Source organism: Ictidomys tridecemlineatus, chromosome 4 (assembly GCF_052094955.1).
Source record: "Ictidomys tridecemlineatus isolate mIctTri1 chromosome 4, mIctTri1.hap1, whole genome shotgun sequence".
NCBI lineage: Eukaryota > Metazoa > Chordata > Mammalia > Rodentia > Sciuridae > Ictidomys > Ictidomys tridecemlineatus.
Genome location: NC_135480.1, coordinates 208342516 through 208363389, shown reverse-complemented (window position 1 = coordinate 208363389; position 20874 = coordinate 208342516). Strand labels below are relative to the sequence as shown.

Genomic DNA, 20874 nt, shown 5'->3' with positions numbered 1-20874 from the left:
TCCAACAATTCCAAAGGCCACACCTCCGGGGTTCACAGAGCTGGTGGGCAGCGCAGTCGGGTAACAGGGATTAAGGAGAGGGCGGGACAGGAGGGCGCAGGCAGTGGCTGGAAGGCTGTGCAGGTCACCCGCGGGAAACTGGATCGTCCACCCAGCCCAGCTGTCAGGACCTCTCAGGTGGGCCAGGGACTCCCCGGGATTCTAGTGTCCCATCAAGGCTAAGTCTCAAAAGCCATGGGGTCAGGGCCATTCTCTATCGGTGACCAGGGCCAGGCCCAGGGAGGATGCTAGTAAAGAGGAATAACCACCCAGGGGAGGTGGGCTCACAACCCTGGCAGGGCACCTGCCTTCTCAGGAGCTCCACACCTAGTGTCACAGAGGGGCCCCTCTGGGGATTCTCTGGACAGCGCTGGCCCTGAGATCCCCGAGCATTCTGCCATGGGAGACCTCAGGAATGACCTAGTGTGTAAGGAGTGGGGGTCTCTGTGGGAGGTGCGGACAGTGTTTCCACGAGTGGAACACACCCCCAGGAACAAGGCTGTGAGCTGGCTCAGTGCCGGGAAATGTTCTGCTAGGTCAGGAGGAGGCCAGGCATGGGCTGGGCTCTAGCCTGCGTGAGGCACTGGGTGCGATCCTCAGCACCACGTCAAAACAAACAAATAAAGGCACGCTGTCCACACACAACTACAAAAGATAAAAATAGAATAAAGAGGAGCCAGGCATGGGGCACACTCCTGTAACTACAACTCCAGAGGCTGAGCAGGACCACCCCAAGTTTGAAGCCAGAGTGGACAACTTAGGGAACCCTGTCTCAAAACCTGGAAAGGCTGGGGGTGGCTCAGTGGTGCAGCCCCCCTGGGTTCAGCCCCAGCACCAAAAAGAAGGAGTCGGGAGGAGGAAGAAGAATGCAGACCCAGGCCAGGCTCGTCGGGGCTTCTGCGCCCCAGGAGGGGTCAGCACTGGCCCAGGTGTGGGCGCCTCACAGGGAACAGGGTTGTGCCTCTTTCCTGGCACCTCCGGGGCTGGCAGGGCCGGGTCCTGAGGTCCTCGCATGCAGGGGGGGCTCTGGGGCACCTGCCTCCTCTCACGTGCCACAGGCCTCGTCACCACCTCAGGTCTGTGCCTCCTCGGGGTGTGGTTTGCTATGCCATGAGGTGACGGTCACGGGCCACTTCAGTGGCTCCCACACACGTTTGGCCCTTGCCCGGGAGCTGGTCCTCGTCACCTGGGAAAGTCCTGGCATCCTCCCAGAACAGGGCAGACCAGGGTCCTGTCTCGGTGCATCTGACTTTGGGGACTTCGTCTCGGACCGTGTGGCTTGGTGGTCTTCTGCTGCCCACGTGGTCTCAGCCCGAGCTGACTCCCAGCCTCCCGCCTCCAGGTGCGTCAGAGGAGCCCATGGCCCTCGAGGACTCCGGGCCTTCTGCTGTCCACCAACCCAGGACTAAGAGCATGACACTCAGAGCCGCCTGCTCCCCTGGGCTGCTCCGCGGGCGAGTGCGGCTCCTGAAGTCGGAGGAAGGGTAGGCTGGGCGGACAGGGAGATGGACCTGGCTCTCTTCCTGTGGGCGCACAAATGACAGCAGCAGGTATCGGCTGAAAAACTTACAAAAAGTCCATTTTAAAATGAGGAACTACCTGATGAGAGTCCGTGTCTCTCCAAAGAAGGAAAAATGTCTGGTGGGTATTCTGCTGGACCGAAGGCTGCGTGAACACCGTGGCACTGAGGGCCCTGCCCAGGACTGGCCATGGCATGGGCACCCCTCTCTTGGGACCCTCCCTCCTCAGGAGCTCTGCTTCCTTTCTATTACTCTAATGCACCCCGCACTTTGCTCTCACCCTGTGTCCGTATTCATGAGACAAAGAGCTGTCACATTACCATGGCCCTCGTGAGCACAATGTGGCCCTCTTGTCCAAGTCCCCTCCACCCCTCTGCTGGGCCACCCCAGGCACAGCCCATGGCTCCTGGGCCTGCCAGTGTCCAATTATCAGCCAGCCATGAGCTTGGGAGGCCAGGGACGGGCCATGCCCTGCAGGCTGGGCTCCCAGGGGAGCCAGGCTGGAAGTGGCATGGCCCAGAGTAAATGGCTTGAAGTCAGAGGAAGAAAGAGAGAAGAGAAAGGAATAGAAAGGGCAAGAGGACATGGAAACCAAGTGGGCACAGGGTGCCAGGTGCCTGCTCAGCTCCCAGAGCTCACAGTGCCTCTCACCTGGCACCTTGGCAGGGCCACCTCTCCTGCAGGTGAGAAACAGGCTCGCCACGTGTGCCCCAGGCCACCCACCTGGCAGGGCCTGAGTCCCCCCACACCCGGCTGGTGCCAGAACCCTTGCTGCCAAGTGCCAAGCCCTCTGCCTGGAGTCATTGGTGGTGGGAGAACTGTACAGAGAGGGGCGGGTGCGGGGGTCTTCCCTAAGACCCAGTCAACACTCTGAAATATTAGGAAACAGACAAGAGGTCATCTCCTGGAGCCCCGGAGGCCCAGAGGGCAGCAGCCTGACGAAGGCTGCCTCCTGGGCACTCCTGGACCTGGAGCTGTAGTGCGAGGGACCCTGAAGCTGGCCTGCCGGAACGCGGGGCACCTGGGATGGCATCACATAACTAGTCCTTAGGTTGGGCGGGCAGTGCCTGCTGACGGGACAGAGAGTGACCCGCTGCCAGGGACCTATGGTGTCCTGCAGCCAGGAGGCAGATGGCTCCATGGGGAGCACCGGCCAGCCCCCGGCACCGTGGTGCCCTCACCCGCCCCACGGGGCCCTGCAGCCCTGGCACCTCCTGCGGGTGTGGATTACGGACTCGGTTTAACTTATTATCAGCTGGAGCCGTTGGAGGCGGCTGGGCGCGTGGTGTGAGCCGTGTGTTCTGTCAGTTCAGCTGCTCGTATGAATCTGCCGGGCTGCGGCAGACACAGGGCTTCTCTGCAGAGGGGGAACCAGCGCCGGCCGGGCCTTTTCCCGGGTAAGGAGCTAAGTGCTCTCCAGGGCCTTCCTGAGGCCTGAGGAGCGCCTGCCTGGAGGAGGAGCGGGCTCCGATTCAGCCGGAGTGGGAATCGTCGCCCTCCTTCCAGCTCCTGACCGGGGCCGCCACTGCCCATCTGGGTGGGGGAGGACTCTGCCCACGTGGGGCTGGGGATGGAACAAGGCAGGGCTTGGGGCAGAGAGCCAGGGCACTTGCTGTAGCTGGTGCCCTGAGAGCCGGGGGCACAGGCCAGGAGGGGGCAGAGAGGGGCCAGATGGAGGAAGAGGCTGGCAGGTGGGAGGCACAGCGGGCAGCAGAGGCAGGAGGGAGGTGTCCGAGGCCAAGGCCAAGACCAAGGCCGTAAGCTGGTGGGGCAGCGAGAGCCACAGAGGGAAAGTCGGAGCTTGCAGTGCTGCTGGGAGGTGGGGTGGGGCCTTGGAGGGCAGCTGACCATTCCTCAAGGAGTTGGCCACAGACTGACCTCCCACATGCCCAGCCCACCCCCCCCCCAGGTGAGACGGCAGAGTGAGTCCACCCTCTCCTCACGGGGATCACAGCAGCACTCCTAACCACCCACAAGTGGAATCAGCCCAGGGTCCACCGGTAGAGGGACGCATACACTGTCCTTGGAGCTGTGGAGCAGCAGTCAGCCATGGCAAGGAGTGAGGTGCCACCCACACCAAACCTGTGACCTTGAAAACACCGTGCCAGCTAAGGAAGCCGGGCACAACAGACCACTGGTGAGTGGGCAGAAAAGACCCCCGGTGAGTGGGCCCGTTGAGGACGTCCAGAATGGGCAATCTGCAGGCGGAAAGTGCATGGGTGCCGGGCCGGGAGAGAGCTGCAGCTACAGGGCGTGGGCTCTTCTTGAGGTAATCATGACGCCCCGTAACTGACGCTGCCAAGAGACGCGCAATGTGGGTGACTGGAACCTCCGATTGCACACTTTAAAGGACGAGTTGTGTGGTGTGCAAGTTATATCAATAAAACTCGTATGAAAATGCAGTTACTGTGTTTAAGTGTGAACGAATGTTTGACTCCACCCTGGTTTATTTCTGTGGAGTGACCAGGTCACCTCCACCCCTCCTGGGCCCAGTGGAGGGGGCAGGGCTCCTGGGCTGGACTCGCTCTGACCACGAGTGCCCTCACCCATCTCGTCTGTGAGCGGAGGGGCTGCGCTGCCCTTCCCCAGGCTGCCGACAGCATGCAGGGCGAGGAATGTGAGAAGGGGCTTGGAGTCCCCAAACCAAATGTCCACTGAGGGACCCGAGGCCTTCCACTCTGGCCCACAAGAACCCACACCTGGGGGCAGCCTGCCGGGTCCCTGGTGGCCCCAAGTTCTCGGGACAACAGGTGGATGGGAGCAGGGGGTCTGGGTGGCCTGCAGTGTCCATCCCTGTGAGTCAAGGAGTGACCAATGTGGACAGGGGAATCGGTCCTCCCTGAAAGGCTGGGCACTTTGGGTCTCTCTGCCCTCCTCTGCAGTCTCCTGGGAACCGTGACCTCTAGGCAGCTGGTGACAGCAGCACAAAGCTGCTGGGAGACTCAGTGATGCTGGCCTCCCGAACCTCTCTGAAGCCTCTCTCAGGCTCCCAAGGGGCTTCCAGGAGCTGTCGGCCATGGCCTGCCGCAGCTGTAGCCACAGTGAAAAGATCTGTGGCGGCCTAGGACCTGGCCTCCACCCCCCAGGACTCCCAGCCACCTGCCCACCTCCTGGCCACACCTGCCCGGAGGGGCCAGCCTCCTCCTGGGTAGCCCCCTGGACATCGCCCTCTGCCGTCCTTCCTGTGCTCACTCACGCAGCCGGTGCCTGGGCAGAGTGCTGTGGTCAGCTCGCCCTAACAGAGACCCAGCACCGTGGACACCAGGGACAGGGCAGCAGGTAGCCAGGCCGTGCCGGGAGGGGCCCAGGGCGGGCAGGCTTCTCACAAAGTCTTCAGGCCATCAGTCCAAGACCTGGAGGGTGAGGAGGACTTGGATGGCAGAGAAGGATGAGGCGGGCAGGCAGGCAGCCCCTGTTTCTGGGCAGGACAGCCATAACTGAACAGAAGGAGTGGGTGCAGCTCCGTGGTGCCCAGGGCATGGAGGACGCAGGGCAGAAGGGCTGTGGAAGAAAGGGCCATGGGACCCCAGTGTCTGAGTGGTTCCGTCTCCATCTTGACACGGAGGCCGCGGCAGCAGAAGCTATGTCCCCAGGCAGGAGTGGTCACAGCGCCACCCTTGTCAGGGCTGGGACACATGGAGCAGCTCTGGGCAAGCTGTCCTGGTCCCCTGAGATGGGAACGAGGGCATCTGGGAGGGGCTTCCCTCCAGGCCGGAGCCTCAGAGTCCAGACACGGCTCTGACTCCATCTGGTCCCAAACTTACTGCCCCCCACTGGGCAGGGCATCAGGTGGAGGAACTGGAGGAACTGGAACTGGACTTGGGCCTCTCCCGATGGGCCCTCCTGCCCTGGCACCAGAGTTCATCAGAGAAGGGCCGAGCCCCCAGAGAGCCCTGCAGCACCAGTCAGACAGACCTCGTTGAGGCTTGTTTTCTTTCTGGTGGTTTCTGTCAGCCCTGGTGATAGACAGCCACGTGCTAATGGGTTTCTCAATCTGCTACCCATAAAAAGACTGCACTTGACTAGGGTGTTGTCACCGAGTGTGCAAGCCTGGGCCGAAAGCCACCCGCAGAGAGAGTGCACCCAGGGCTGAGAGGGACCCGTGTTCAGGAGACCCGAGGACGGACATGCCTCCCCCTGGACCACACTGCAGGACCCTCCTGGACATCACCCTCTGCCGTCCAGCTCTGGGCTCGTGCTGTGTGGGCACCTGGAAGTCCTGAGCATCAGGGAGCAGTGTCCTGCATGCCTGATCCCCAGAGCTGTCCTTGGGAGCACCACTCACCTGCCTTTTCCAGCTCTGTGCTAAGGGCTTGCAGAGAGATTGGGGCACAGGGGGCAGAAGAGAGGGGAAGGGCGGGCAGGAGGCCAGGAAGGCCCTGTCCCTGGAGTTGGGGGTTGTGACCAGCTGTGGGGGAGGCACCCTGTCCCCACACCACAGTGACACGCCACTGGGTCTACAGCAGGAGCACAGTCCAGGGAAGCCAGGGTGCAGCCTGCCCCCCGCCTGAGGCCGACGCCCCAGCCGAGCCTGGCTGGGACTCGAGGATTCAGGAGAGGAGGGTGAGGCCAGGGACGCACGTGCACGCAGACTGAGTGGGCGCAGACACGTGGCCGTACACACACACACGCTCACACACGCACACGCACATGCACACGCACAGACACACACACACAGACACACAGACACACACACACAGACACAACACACAGACACTCAGACACACACACACACACGCATAGACACACACACACACAGACACAGACACACACACACAAATAGACACACACATACAGACACAGACACACAGACACAAAACACAGACACAGACACACACACACAGACACACACACACAGACACAACACACAGACACTCAGACACACACACACACACATAGACACACAGACACACACAGACACAGACACACACACACAAATAGACACACACACAGACACAGACACACAGACACAACACACAGACACAGACACACACACAGACACTCAGACACACACACACACAGACACACACACACGCACACGCATAGACACACAGACACACACAGACACAGACACACAGACACAACACACACAGACACAACACAGACACAGACACACACACACACAAACACACACACACAGACACACACACACGCACAGACACACAGACACAGATACAACACATAGACACACACACACACGCACAGACACACACACACAGACACAGACACACACACACAAATAGACACACACACACAGACACAACACACGAACAGTCAGACACACGGACACTCAGACACACACACATGCACACACACACGCACAGACACACACACACAGACACACACACACAGAGACACACACACAGATAGACACACACACACACAGACACACACACACAGACACAACACACGGACACTCAGACACACAGACACTCAGACACACACACGCACACACACAGACACACACACACATGCACACACACACATAGACACACACATGGACACTCAGACACACACATGCACACACACACAGATACACACACGCGCACAGACACATGCACAGACACACACACAGATAGACACACACACAGAGAGACACACACACGCACGCACACACATAGACACACACAGACACTCAGACACACACACAGACACAGACACACAGGGACACTCAGACACACACACACATGAGCACACAGGGACACTCAGACACACACACACATGCACACACAGACACACATACACACATACACATGCACACACACACATAGACACACACACAGACACACACAGACAGACACACACACGCACACACACAGACACACACACGCACACAGACACACACACAAATACGCACACACACACAGACACACACACACAGACACACACACACATAGACACACACACACAGACACAGACACACAGACACAACACACAGACACTCAGACACACGGACACTCAGACACACACACGCACACACACAGACACACACACACATAGACACACACATGGACACTCAGACACACGCACAGACACACACACAGATAGACACACACACAGAGACACATGCACGCACACACATAGACACACATGGACACTCAGACACACACACAGACAGAAACACACAGGGACACTCAGACACACACACAGACAGAAACACACAGGGACACTCAGACACACACACACATGCGCACACAGACACACATACACACATACGCACGCATACACATAGACACACACACAGACACACACGGACACTCAGACACACACACGTGCACACACACAGACACACACACGCACACAGACACACACACACTCAGACACACACACATGCACACACTCAGACACACACACTACACACACAGACACACACACACAGACACATGAACACACGGACACTCAGACACACGCACACAGAGTGGTGTGGCGGCACACACAGCACACCTGCAGGCTGAGAGAGCCGGGGCCCCCAGGGCCCTGAAGCGTGGACAGAAAGAGCCAACCTGGGTGGGTGCAGGCACAGGGACAGGCACTCCTGGAGCCCGAGCAGCCCCGGCCCTGGGAGGAGAGAGCGGGGCTGGGCTGGGCTCTGAGGGGCGACGGGGTCAAGCCCACTACCTGGCCCTGGCCATGCTCCACTGAGCTGGGAAGGGTGGGGAGAAGGGCTAGAACCAGGTGGTGACAGTGATGTCAACCACGCATGGCTGACTCGAGCCTGCTGAGCCTTACACTTCCATGGTTTTTATATTCACAGCAAAGCCCAGAGGCAGGCAGACGTTTGTGTTACCCTCGTTTTGCAGGTGAAGAAGCTGAGGCACAGAGAGGTGAGGGAGCTTTCCCAAGACCACACAGCCGTTAAATGTGGAACAGGAATCCAAACCCAGCCATTAGACCCAGAGCCTGTGAAAACTGCAGAAGGGCTCTGCAAACGGTGCTGCCTGCCAGAGGGAAGACTCAGTCCCAAGCCTCTGTCTTCCCCCGCCTCCACCAAGCCCTGGAAATCCCCCGCAGCACGGAGACTTCCGAGCCTCCCTCTGGCATCGCTTCCCGCCTAACTGCCCTGAAAAGCCCAGATCAGGGGGGTTTACTTTCTGCTAATGAAAGCGCCCAGAGCGAGGACGGTAAGGGTGGCAGACCGAGGCCGGCCCAGCAGGGGTCTCCCCAGGCCGCAGCAAGGCCTGGCCTCGCCGCCCGGCTCCCCAGCCTCCCCCTGCTGCCAGCAAGCCCCTGCCCATGGGGCTTCGGGCGTATCCTGTGAATAATTCATCACCGGCGTCCGTGAGCTAGGGGAGGGGACCTGAAACCCCTCACCCAGCCTGGCCAGCTCGGGCCTGTGTGCGCGTCCTTGAACACAGGGGCCGCTGCTGGGTCCAGCCCGATGCACCAGGGAAGGGGCAGGCCTGGGGCGTCCAGCCGCTGACCCCGGGTGGCCAGCCCCGCAGGAAGGCTCCTCCCACCACTGCTGTGGGCACAGAGGGGAGGAGACCCACTTCTAAAAAGACGTGAGCCATGGGTCTAGGCCTGGAGGGGTGGCATGTCCACGGCTGTTCTCCAAGCTGCAGCCCAGGGGCAGGGGCTGTCCTGCAGAGCCCCCAGGAGCGACTTGGAGGGTAAAAATGCAGAGAAGACCCCCAGCCAGGGCCAGGAGCCAGTGGTCCAGGCTGTCCTTGGCCTCTGTGGAACCTTCCAGTGACCACCCTGTCCTACTCCCGGGGCCACACAGCCTGCACCCAGGAGGGCCCAGGAGGGAGAGGGCTGCGTCCTGGTCATGGCCCTGCCCGTGACCCACCCTTGACCTTAGGCAGGTCACTTCCTCGCTGTTGGCTGGTGCAGCTTTACCTCCATGTGGGAGACCTCACCTGGTCCCAGAAGAGACTCAGGTCCTGCGGCTGTGGGGAGGGACAGGGTGCCAGGCCTGCCTGGCGGCTTAGCTCTGCCCCTGGGCCCTGCCCAGGCTGCCCACACGCTCTCACCAGGCCCACGGGGGCTAACTAGCCAGGACAGGCTGGTCCCTGAAGAGGGTCCAGCTCTCCGCAGTTATTGTAGGTCTCAAGGGCAGGACTGGAAAGGGAGGGCGTCCCGGTTTGGGATGTGTGACTGGTGGCCACAGGGGGTGGACACAGGGCCAGGAAGAAGAGACTGAGGCCCTATGGGGAGCTGGCTGGCTGGGCACATGGCAGCATTGACCTCAGTCTGACCCTCAGTCTTGAGCTGGACCCTCTTCCAGCTGTCCCACAAGCTGGCCTTGCCGGTTGGAAGGGGGACAGGCACCATCATCACCAAGTCAGGAAGGGACAGGCCCTGCCAAAGTCACAGGTAAACCTGACCTCCCAGTGGCCCCTTGCTCAGCAAAGCCAGCTGCCATCCAGGGGCCCTCCTGGATTGCTGCTCCCAACTGTGACTCAGACCCTCAGTCCCTGTCTGCCCTGTGACCCTGTCCCCTGCTCAGGCCTTCCTGGCAAGGGACAGGAGGAAACAGGGAGGCTCATGCCTGAAGTGAAGCCCAGCACCTCTGCTAACAGCCCACCTGGCCAGGTCAGTCCCTGACCCACCCTCCTGCATGGGAGTCAGGGGAGGACCAGGAGAAGAGGTGGACAGTCCAGTCCCGGCTCACACCTGCCATGCTAGGAAGCCTATTCTGCTGAAAGACCTGCAAATGTAGGACAGGAGTGGCGCTGCCGGCTGCCAGGGCCAACCACCGCTCCTAGCCCTTTGTACCCAGCACGCCACCTAACACGACCTTTATCACGGCCGCGCGAAAGGGGTAGCTTTGTTTATTCTTCAGAAATGAGAAAATTGAGGCCAGAGAAATGAAATGAAATGTCTGCTCAAAAATATGGATGAGTGAATGAACGACTGGGTGGATGGAGTGAGGGGGTGAGCGGGTGGGTGGGAGAAGGACACGGATGGGTGGGTGGATGAGTGTGTGTACGTGGTGGATGTGGATGGACAGAGGAGACCGAAGATGGAGAGAGGGGTGATTGCATGGACGATGGGTGCACGGATAGATGGATGGGTGAGTGGGTGAGTGGATGGGTGGGTAGGTGGGTGGTAGATGGATGGGTGTACGGATCGGTGGGTGGGTAGGTGGGTAGATGTTTGGATAGTTGGTTGGACAAGTGGGTGAGTGGATGGGTGGGTGGTGGAGGGAGGGAGGGAGGGGTGGATGGATGGCCTACCCATCAGGATCTGTACCCCAGGCCACAGAGAGGCAGGTAAGGCCTAGTGGGTTGGGTGGCACCACTGACTGGCACACAGGTCATCGGGGCTGAGGTTCCTGTCCCACCCATCTGCCCTGACGAGGCATTAACAATGATGCGTTGGTAAAGCAGCCAAAGATTGTTCATTTCAATACAATATGAAAGTGTGTGGGTGTCCTGCTGCAATTGAAGCCTGTCGGTCACTAGGTCAGCTCACCATGCCAGGAGGTGACATCAGCAAGTATCCAGGGCCAAAACCCACACACAGCCCCTCGCTGGTGGCAGGCAGTGTGGCAAGGTAGTGTCTGCAGAGCAGAAGTGCCTCTGTGCTTGGGGGTTGGCTGGCCAGTAGCCAGTCCTCTGGGTCTCCCTGTTAGGAAAGGCTTCTAAGAGCTTTGGCCAGCGGAACCCCACCAGACTAAGTTTCCACAAAAATACAGGTTGCTGGTGTGACCACGGGAACCAGGTCTGCCAGGTGCTCCCCTGCATCGGGAGCTCTCCCTGGCCCAGAGCTGGTGCTTCCCAGGTGGCTTCTGACCACATACATGGAGCCCCAGCTCCTGTCTGTGGGCGGCCTCCTGGTCACGCCGCCTAGGTTCCTTCTGCAGGACACGGTGATGGGTTTGCAGGCTTCTCCCTTGTTAGAGTGACTCCTGGCACAGCAAGTGGCCCTCAGTGCTCCTCCCCAGAGCAAGGACAATGAGGAGAGATGTCTGCACAGGCCAAGAGCCCAGGCTGAAGGATCTGGTGTGGCCCAGGCCCAGGCAAGGCTGTGCTGCCATTACCAGTGCCGGGCGTGGTGGCCACCACTCACAGTGTCTTTGCTGTGTGACCTGGGCCACCTCCAGAGTCAGCATGAGCCAGTGCACGCGCCTCCCCCCCTTCCTTCACTCGGGTGGGTTGCTAGCTCTGTTGAGCAGGACTTCTCCTCCCAGGCTGCCCCAACCAACAAGGGAAGACTCCTGCCCAAGAAACCCCAGGAACAAGCCCCGGTGCCCACAGATACCGTGCAGTCACCTGCCCATCTCTCCCTGCCCACACGCCTGCCCTGCCCTCTTCCGGGCACGGCATGAAGCAGCACGGAAGGAGGATTTAAGAGATGAGGGACGCTGAGCTGGTGCAGGGACGTGGGGTGCAGTGGGGACGCTGGGTGGGCGCAGGACTTCACATCACTTGAAGGGCGTGAATCTCTCTCCCTGAGCCCACGGCACCCTGCCCCCGTTCACAGAGGAGCATGGCCCAGGACAAGAGCCATAAGTAGTGGTGGAAGGACCTGTTCCTGTGCGTCCCCTCGGGGACATGCACAAGCTCTGATCACCTAGGTATCCGGGAGGTCACCAGTTTCATTTCTGACCCCACCTGGCTGCAGAGGCCACGAGGGCCTCGCTGCCCTCCAGCCCCGCCCCCGCTGGCCCAGACCCTGGGTAAACAAAGGCGTCTCACGTAAGTCACCAGGCCCCCGCAAGACCTGGGGGCGCAAAGCCAAGCCGGGTATTTCCCATCTCGAAACCACCAGAATCTGACACAGGGCCTGACCCGCCATCGCTGTTTAGGTTCTGACCAGCTTCCTAAGGAAGGCTCGGGACTGGGAAAAATCAGGGAAAACAAAAGAGCCGCCTGGAGCCACGGGCAGCGGCAGAGGGAACATCTGGAGGGGAGGATGCTCGTCACTCATATTCCAACAGCCTGGCTCACCCTGCCTCCTCGCTCTCATGTTTAATTAAAAATGGAGGCATATTGGCACCGAGCAGAGAAGCTTCTCCCTGCCTCCTGCCTCAGAGAAACCCGGGAAATGCTGCCTGAGTGGAGTCCGGGAATGGGGGTGGCCGGGGGGCTTCACGCTCTGTGGGCCTCAGGGCTGGGGAGAAGCCCCTGGCAGATCTCTGGGCTGTGACGTGGGGGAGCCCTGCTGGAGAGGGCCTGCGGGGACCCTGAGGCTCCACGTCCTGTGTGCCGTGTGTGAGTGTGCGTGCGGGTGGCTGCTCCTGTGTGGGCATGAACGGACGCACGTGCCAGTGGGGTGGGAGGGACACGTGTGACCGTACAGGGGTGTGGCACTGTGCCCTCTTCTGTGTGCTCCTTTCCAGACCCCAGGAAAATGCTTCCCGCCCACAGGCACGGCCAGGTCCAGGGCCAGGCCTGGCTCCAGGGGGACCAGCTGGGTGGCTTCGTCCAAAGAAACAAACGAAAGGCAGGCTGGCGAGGATTCTCAGGTGGTGGGCGGGCATGGTGGAGCCCCGGGGCTGGGGCAGCCTCGGGGTGCTGAGAGTACCTTCCACCTTCTGCCCAGCAAGGTCGGCTTCACCCCCACACCAGTCTGGCCCTGGAGCTGGGCTGGTGGGCTCCCTGCTCTGAGGTCGGCAGGCCCACCCATCTGGGCAGCACGTGCTGGCAGGAGCAGATGCACCCGTCATTGGGACAGGGAGGAGGGTGTGCCCTCACCACACACTGAGGTCTGAGGGACACCAGAGGACAGGACCAGGTCCATCACCACAGTCCCCCAGCTCCCAGCCTGCTGAGAGGGTCCTGGGAGCCTTCAGGTATGTGTGGGAGCAGCTGCACGCCAGAGAGGGTGTTCTCTGAGTGGCCTCCTCCTCTCCACCCTGGGCAGCATGAGCCAGATGGCCGGGCAGTCTGAGGGTCACAGCTGGGCTGTGGCTGCACAGCGGGGCCTGGAGGCCCAGGGACTGGGGACTGCCTGAGCTCTGCTGCTTAAGTGTAGAGGGCTGGGACACGGGTCCAGGCCATTGGACTTCTCGTCATCACGTCCCGGGTCACCACTATCACTGAGGTTTTTAACGCTCAGCTCCCCAGAGGAAGAGGCAGGAGGTGCTGGAGATACAGGGCTCCCTCACCCGGCCTTGGGGGGCAGTGTCCCCCCTGCCTCCAGTGTCAGCTCTCCCGCAGATAGCCGTGGGGTGAGTGGCCTCTGCAGCCTCCCTGAGCACACACGAGGGCCGAGGGACCGGGGACAGGACGGAGCCTCAAGCTGCCATGGGTCCAAGGAGGCCCACTAATGCCATGCCCCCTGCAAGCTGCCACGGTGCCAATGCTGTCTCTGCACCCCCCACATGACAAGCCACGTGCCTGCAGAAGTGGAACTCGGTGGCCGTGTGCCCTGTCTCTGGCCTCCCCTGCTCTTCACAAGCACATCCCAGGGAGCAGTGTGCAGGGCCTGAGCACCCGGTGGGACATCGAGGAGCTGTCTTCCCCCAGGTCCCTCGCTCAGCTGAGACCCCAGAGTCCTGGGTCCTCTGGAGGGTCACAGGCCTGAGTTGTGCGGGTGAGCAGGGGCAGGAAGAAGCAGACAGTGTCCAGGATAGAGGCGGCCACTCTAGCCACAGGAGGGGGAGTGGGGGGCCTCACTCATCCAAGACCAAGACCAACACCCTGCAGACCCCCAGCCCCCTGGGGAGAGGAAAAGTGAGAGCAGACACAGCGTCACAGCCTGGGGCAGGAGCATGGCCAGCCCACAACAGCACCTGCTTCTCCTGAGCTCACAGTGCTGCACCAAGGACCAGGGGATACTCAGGGCCTCTCCCAACCAGGCTTTCCCGGCTGGACCACTATGGTGCACAATTCCAGGGGACACCATGGACAACATGTCCCAGCAGATGGCGCCCCCTGGAGGAGAGCAGAGCACAACCGGCCCAGCTGTACAGGGAAGCCTGGTCCTGCTGTCCACCAGCGCCAGCGCCCGCAGCCCACTCCAGGCGCCTCCCCAACCACCCAAGACGCTATGTGTGATCAACAAGTTCCTGAGCGTTCACAAGTACGTGTGCCCACCGCAGTGCTGTTTATAAAGGTAAACGTGGGAGCCGACCAAATGTTCCCCAGCAGCTGAATGGTTACGTGAACAGTGGTAAGGCCCTGCAAGAGGTGAGCCAGACGCCATCCGCAAGCGCGAATCCCCACACAGTCCCCCTACCAGATGCTGGAGGCTACAGATGTGCGGAGAATAATGTTTGTGAAATAGGTATTTCTGTGAATAAAGCGCATAGAACAGTCTGGCCGTTTTTGTGTCATGAGATTATCCCTGGGCAAGGAGATCCGGGAGGTCTTTCCTCTTCCATTCACCTGTTTTCCAGAATCTCTGTAATAAGTAGGATGGCTTGGGCTGCCTTTTAAGATTTTCAAAGAAATCCTGAACTTTAAAAGTCTCCCTGGGACATCTCTGGAGCCCAGGGAGTCGGGAGGACAGGCCAGCAGGGCCGTCCAGCTTGGGCAGTGGGAGCCCTTCCTGTGTGCTTTCCACCCAAGCTTGGTGGAGGGGACAGTCTCACCCCCACTCCATAACAGAAGCCGGGACGTCTAGAAGGACAGTGCTGCCCAAGGCCACAGGCTGGCAAGAGCCAGCCCTGGATCCCCCTGCAGGACCACTTCCTGGCCAGGGCTCCGGGACCCTGGATCCTCGCAGGCTCCCAGGAGGCTGTGAAGGTAGGTAGGCGCCCCAGGGAGAGATAAATAAGGCATGGGGTGTGGGGTGCCCATCGTGGGCCACCTGCTCACTATGCTGCAGGCTTCGCCTAAGCTGGCCAGCCGCTGTCCTGGGGGTCTGGGGGCAGTGGTCTTCATGCCGCCTGCTCTGTGAGGCCTGGGCCCTATCTTCAGCACTCTGCCCCCGAGCCCTGAGAGTCCACTCAAAGTCCCCGGCTGCAAGGGTGCAGGAAATGCCTGCACACCCCCGGAGCTCCCAACTGGACAAGGCTGGACCTCCATCTGCCGGGCCAGGAAGAGGACTGAACCCTGTCGCTCACAGGCTTCCAGGAACAGGGCCTGAGGGTGTCTGACCGCCAGGACACACCCAGGGGACCTAGGAAGCTCCTCCGACCCTCGGTACTGTCTCCCCCGCCCCCAGCCTTGCCTGTTCTCTCCTCAGCCTCCTGTTGTCTTTCCAACCCAGTGACTCAGAGCAACCCGAGTGGCTGGGGGTGACTTGAGAAGCCAGATTTTAACATCTATTAAAATTTCAATAGATGTCACAGAGTTGGGGGATTTCATTTCAGAACCCACGCAGCTGTCCCCTGTGGCTCTGTAATCCAAACACTGGAAATTCCAAAGATTAAAGGGGACCTGGCCCCCCAGTGCGACTCCTTCTCCCTGGTGCTGGGAAAGGCCTTTAATTACATTTCCTGTTTGCAACTGGTAAATAAAATATTTAGACAGCCTGAGCTAGCGCTCCAGGCCCAGCCCTGCCCGCCGCCGCACTGCCCCAAACAGGAAGGCCCCCAGACAAAAAAAAAGATTAACAAGAAAAGAAAGGCCAGATAAACGCAGATGTGTTGTTTTTAAAAATTCATAAACACCAACCTCTGGTGCGATCCGTGTGGGCTAACTGGTGAGGACACTTTCCTCACTTCCCTGAGAGATCACTTTGAAGCAGACTTTCTGAGAAATCTCACTGGGTGATTTTCCAGGTTTTGGGGGGTCTCAACCGTTTCCTGGAGTGGAGGGTCCCCAAAGTCCCCTCAGAACCTCACACACAGAGTGGCCAGCCCTGGCATGCAGTGTGAGTCTCAGACACGGGGTCCCACACGCCTGGGCTCTGCTCAGCAGGACAAGCCCCCAGAAGTGCCCGTCTATGACCTGGGGGCACTCAGCAAGAAGACCTACCGGCCAGGGAGACCCAGGGGCCACACGGGCCTCCAACACTGAGTCTGGCAACTCCAGAGCATCGACCCAGGGCCACCCCGGAACCTCGAGGACATGTCTCCCCCCGGTGTCAGGGGCTCTCGACCGTGCCAGCCAGTGGTCAGAGAGGAGTGCGTTCCCAGGAGAGGCCAGTGTTCCCCGGAGACCACCCGTGAAACCCAGCTTGGGATAGAGGGGCTCAGTCGCCATGGAAGGCTCTGGAGAGCGGCTTCTGGTGTGATGGCAGGTTGGGGGAGAGGGGGAGGCCCAAGAGGTCCAGGGCAGTGATGGACACTCACAGCATCAGGGCCCAAAGCTACCCGCAGGCCCGGGTGGGGATGGTCAGACCAGTGGCCGCGCAGGGCTGGCTGCACTCTTCCCCACAGGCTGTCCCTCAGCCTCCCAGAGGGCAGGAGCTCCTCTATGCTATGGGACAGTCATGTCCTCCCAGGGGACAGTCTCGTGGCCTTGGTGGATGGTGCCACCGCCGGTGCTCTGCAGTGACAGGTGCCACTCCCCTTTCAACCACAGACACCTTGGGCTGAGCACCCAGGACAGGCGCTGCGTGTCCCCAGCCTGCCCCCGACGGCTGTGGTTTTGCAGGAGGGGGTGAGCCTGCACCTGGAGGAGCTGAGCACTGGGGTGTGTGGCCCCTTGTCCCACCCCCTGGAGGGGACCCACCGCACCTTCCTGCAGAGCAGCAAAGGGACCTCATCCTCAACCCTGCTCCCTCATGAGCGCCAAGGGAAGCGCTGGTGGGCCAGCCGCCCAGCCTCCCTATAAGACGCCAAGGCCAGGGTCAGGCTGGAGCCTGGCCCACCCAGAGCGGCTTCACCCCTCACCCGGGAACCACCTGTCAGTGGACGTTTCACCACGAAGTGACTCGGGTGGCCCCGGGATGGCGTGTTCCCAAGTCCCAGGCACCAGAGAACACCTCCACCCCCAGGAATGTTCTGCAAAGGGTCCAGCCACTGGGCCTCCATGTCTGGGCCAGGACAAGTTGACCCTCAGACACGCCCAGCGCCCAGCCACAGGTTTCCCCACCCCCCCCAGGTTCCCCCCCCAGGTTCTCCTCCTCCTAGGAGCTATGCCAGTGATAGCCAGGGTCCAGGGCCAGGTCAGGCAAGCCCTTTCCTGGGAAGGCTCTTGATTCTCTCCTCCCGTGCCCTGGGCCCTGAGAAGCACCCCATCCTCTCGGGCTTTCCTCTGCTGACACCCCCAGCTGACAGGCCACGAGGGCAGGCAGCAGTCGGTGGGGAGGAATGACAAGCCCCCCAGGTCTCGTGCCGGACCCTGCGTTGCTGATGGAGTGGGCCCAACCTGGGCTGTATCCTGGGTGGGGGCCGAGCAGGGAGCAGGGGGTACCAGCCCCCGGGCAGCACTGCCCCCGCATCAGGCCAGGCTCCGGGGCAGAGCTCCGAGGAGTGCTTCTCTGTCCCTCTCCCCCCGGGTCCCGGGCACTCCACAACAGGTGGAAACCTGGGCCTCCGATTGGTCCCAATGCAGCTGCCAGGAGCAAGTGACCATCCCTCAGATGCCACTTCAAGTCCCTCTACAGTCCACATCACATCACTGTCCACAGGGAGGACCACACCCTGGGGGTCCTAGGGGTCGCACGGGGATGAGGGCCTGGGGCACCTGAGTGTCCCAGAGAGCAAACCCAGCCTGGGAGTGGTGGGGGCCTGAGGTGGCGGCCGAGCAGGTCTCGTCCCCTCTGAGTCCAGCTTGTGCGCAGGCCTGGCCTGGAGTGGGTCAGACGGAGAGGCCCCACCCCTGCCTGCCCACCCAGAGATGCCCTCACCCAGCTGCGCACACACAGACACACGCATGCACACATTTACATGTACCCACTCTCTGTGCAAACATATTAAACAACACATGTGTGCACGTGCATGTGCCCACACGCGTGCACACACACACACGCACACAGAGCGCACAGGCACATGGGCACACACCCTGCCCAGGGCCACTACCTGTCACACAGTGCTTCTCCTACAACGAGTGAACAAGACCCTCTGTGGGCCCCTGACCCAGCAGTGGGAGGTTCCTCACCCTCGGGGGTCTCTGTCCCCAGCTTAGTGCAGAGCACAGGCCTTGGAGACCCCCTCCGCCTTCCTGGAACTTGGGAGGCAGGAGACAGTGCCATCTAGTGGGCAGTGGGGACTGCACAGGGACCGGAGGGACGGGAGTCTGGGCCTGGCTGCATCCCCCAAGGGGAAGCCCAGAGCCTGTCTTACAGGCGTAAGGACATGGCTAGGGCCAACGTTCTGGAAGGCTGTCCTCTGGGGCCACAGAGAGACCTGCTCACAGGGCAGCAGCGGAAAGTTCAAGAGGATGGCTCAGGTTCTCCCTCAAAGATGGGGTCTCTAGCGACACTCTGGGACCCAGTACCCAGGAGCCGCACGTTTAGGTGCCCCAGTTCCTCCCCCAGCCCCAGCCTCATATGACTCCACGGTCATCTAGGGGAAGTACAGGAAATGTCCCCTCTGCAGCCCACACTGCAGACCAGCAGCACAGACAGTGCCCTGTCCTGAGGCCGGGCTGGAATCCCTGCTCATAGCCCGGGTGGCCACAAGGCTATAGTGCCCACAGGACCCAGCTTCCCCAAGACCCAGCCCTGCATGTCCAGGGCCCTCCTCTCCACAGTGACAGCCCAAGGTCCCGCCACACCAGGTGAGGAGGGCCCGTGCCCCCACCCCCCAGGGCCCCCGCCCGTCTGTCAGGTAAGTCCCCTGGCCAGAGGTGCCATGGGATGGAACTCACGCAGCCAGCTGTCAGCTGGGCCTCGGAGATCTGGCGGGGCAAAGAAGCCAGCGTTGACCAGGCCTCGGGGGCCACCAGGAAGGGGGGCTGAGGTGACCACCGTAGCTTGCAGAGTCGCGCGATGGTGACAAGACACCTGGAGAGAGCCGTCTGCGAGAGCCCGCCTGGACTCACAGATGCCCTGCGTCTGACCCACACGGGCCCAAGGCGCGCCCTGGCAGGCTGAGAAAGTAGGAACTGCCCTCCTTCCTCTTGAATCGCATCCCCTCTGGGACCACACGGGACAGGCCATGCTGTCACCTACTTGGTTAAAGGCAGGTCGATCAGAGGCTGGGGCTTCTACCCTGCTCCAAAGTGTCCCTGCCTGGTCCTGGGAAAAAGGACTCGCCCATGGGCCCTCTGGAAGACGTGGCCCCTCAGGCCTGCGGGCTTGCACGTGCGTGTGCGTGTGCACATGGGAACACCTGAGCAGCTCCAGTGGGCGTGGGCATTCGCGCCTGTGAGGACCAGGGTCTCCCCACCCATGGCCCCAGCCCCAGCCCAGGCCCAGCCTGGCCAGACGCGTGCCCCAGGTGAACCCGTGGCCCACCAACACAGCTCCCACCCTGCCAGGCTTCATGCTGCAGGGCCCAGCCAGGCCCACGCCCTGCCAGGGAGCCTGCCAGCCTTCACACACCCGTAGGCCTCTGTGGTGTACCGGGAGATTCTCCCTGCACCCACACCCCTCCCCGCCCTCCCCGGGCCCCTTCCCCTCCTGCCTGCAGTCAGCAGGCCACGGGGCATGGCCGGGGGACTCGGCTGGGCGGCACGGCTGGGAGGCACAGCCTGCTGCTTATTTTCTGAGCTGCAGTTTGTGCCCCCGTGGGACACCCAGGATGGGCAGAGGAGGCCAGCCGTGCAGGGCAACACCCCCACTCCTGCACACAGGCCACCACACCCCCGATGCCGCTGGGCCTGGGAACGCCCTGAGGTCACCACCGCTGCACAGGGACAGCAGCACCCACTGTCCCCTCACCCCTTCCCTGCATTTTGCCCTCTTTTGTTAACGATGCGCTTGAGGATCTGAGTCGGCATTCTAGCACATGCCCTGCACTGATCGTGTAAATAAAACTGTAGCGTGACAAAAAAGTATAAAAAAAAGAAAATGGGAGAATTGGCGGCACCCACTGTCCCCGTTTCTCACCTCCCACCAGCTCCACAGCCCACTCCAATCTGGCGTCCAGACCCAAAGCTTTTCCACCCCCAGTGGCTCCCCCGGCTCCCCAGGACCACTGCAGCCGGGATGCGTCTCACTCGACGCCCCCGCAGCCCAACATAGCTGCCGGCCACCGCCCTCCACAAGCAGCTCCCGGGTGGGCTCAGCAACACCTGCTGGTCCTGGCAGCCCGCTCCTCCTGTCCCCCTGGCCATCACTACTGCCCAGCCCACCTTCGCCATTGGCAGAGGACGGATGCCCTGGACATGACTCTGGCTCCCCCGAGACCCCTCCCCCCCAGTCCAGACTCCACCCTCCCCACCTCTGCCACCACCGGCAGCCCTGCCCCTCCTCCTGGCACCCCCAGGCCCAGCTGCACCCCTCCTCCCCACCCTAACCCTCAGCATGTCCTCAGCCTCGTTACCAGGCAAACCTCATGGTGCCCCGGTCCTGCTGGAAACCCACTGTCCCCGGGACCCTAACCTGGCTGCCCACCGATCCTGCCCTGCAGCCCTCTGAGTCCTTC

The 20874-nt window shown here is 61.2% G+C and overlaps 1 long non-coding RNA gene across 3 annotated transcripts in view; it reads right to left on the bottom strand.

Annotated features, from left to right (window-relative positions):
- The window catches only part of LOC144377415 (uncharacterized), a 51064-nt gene that overhangs the window by 10265 nt on the left and 19925 nt on the right, over positions 1 to 20874 (bottom strand). The gene's annotated exons all lie outside the window — the stretch shown is intronic.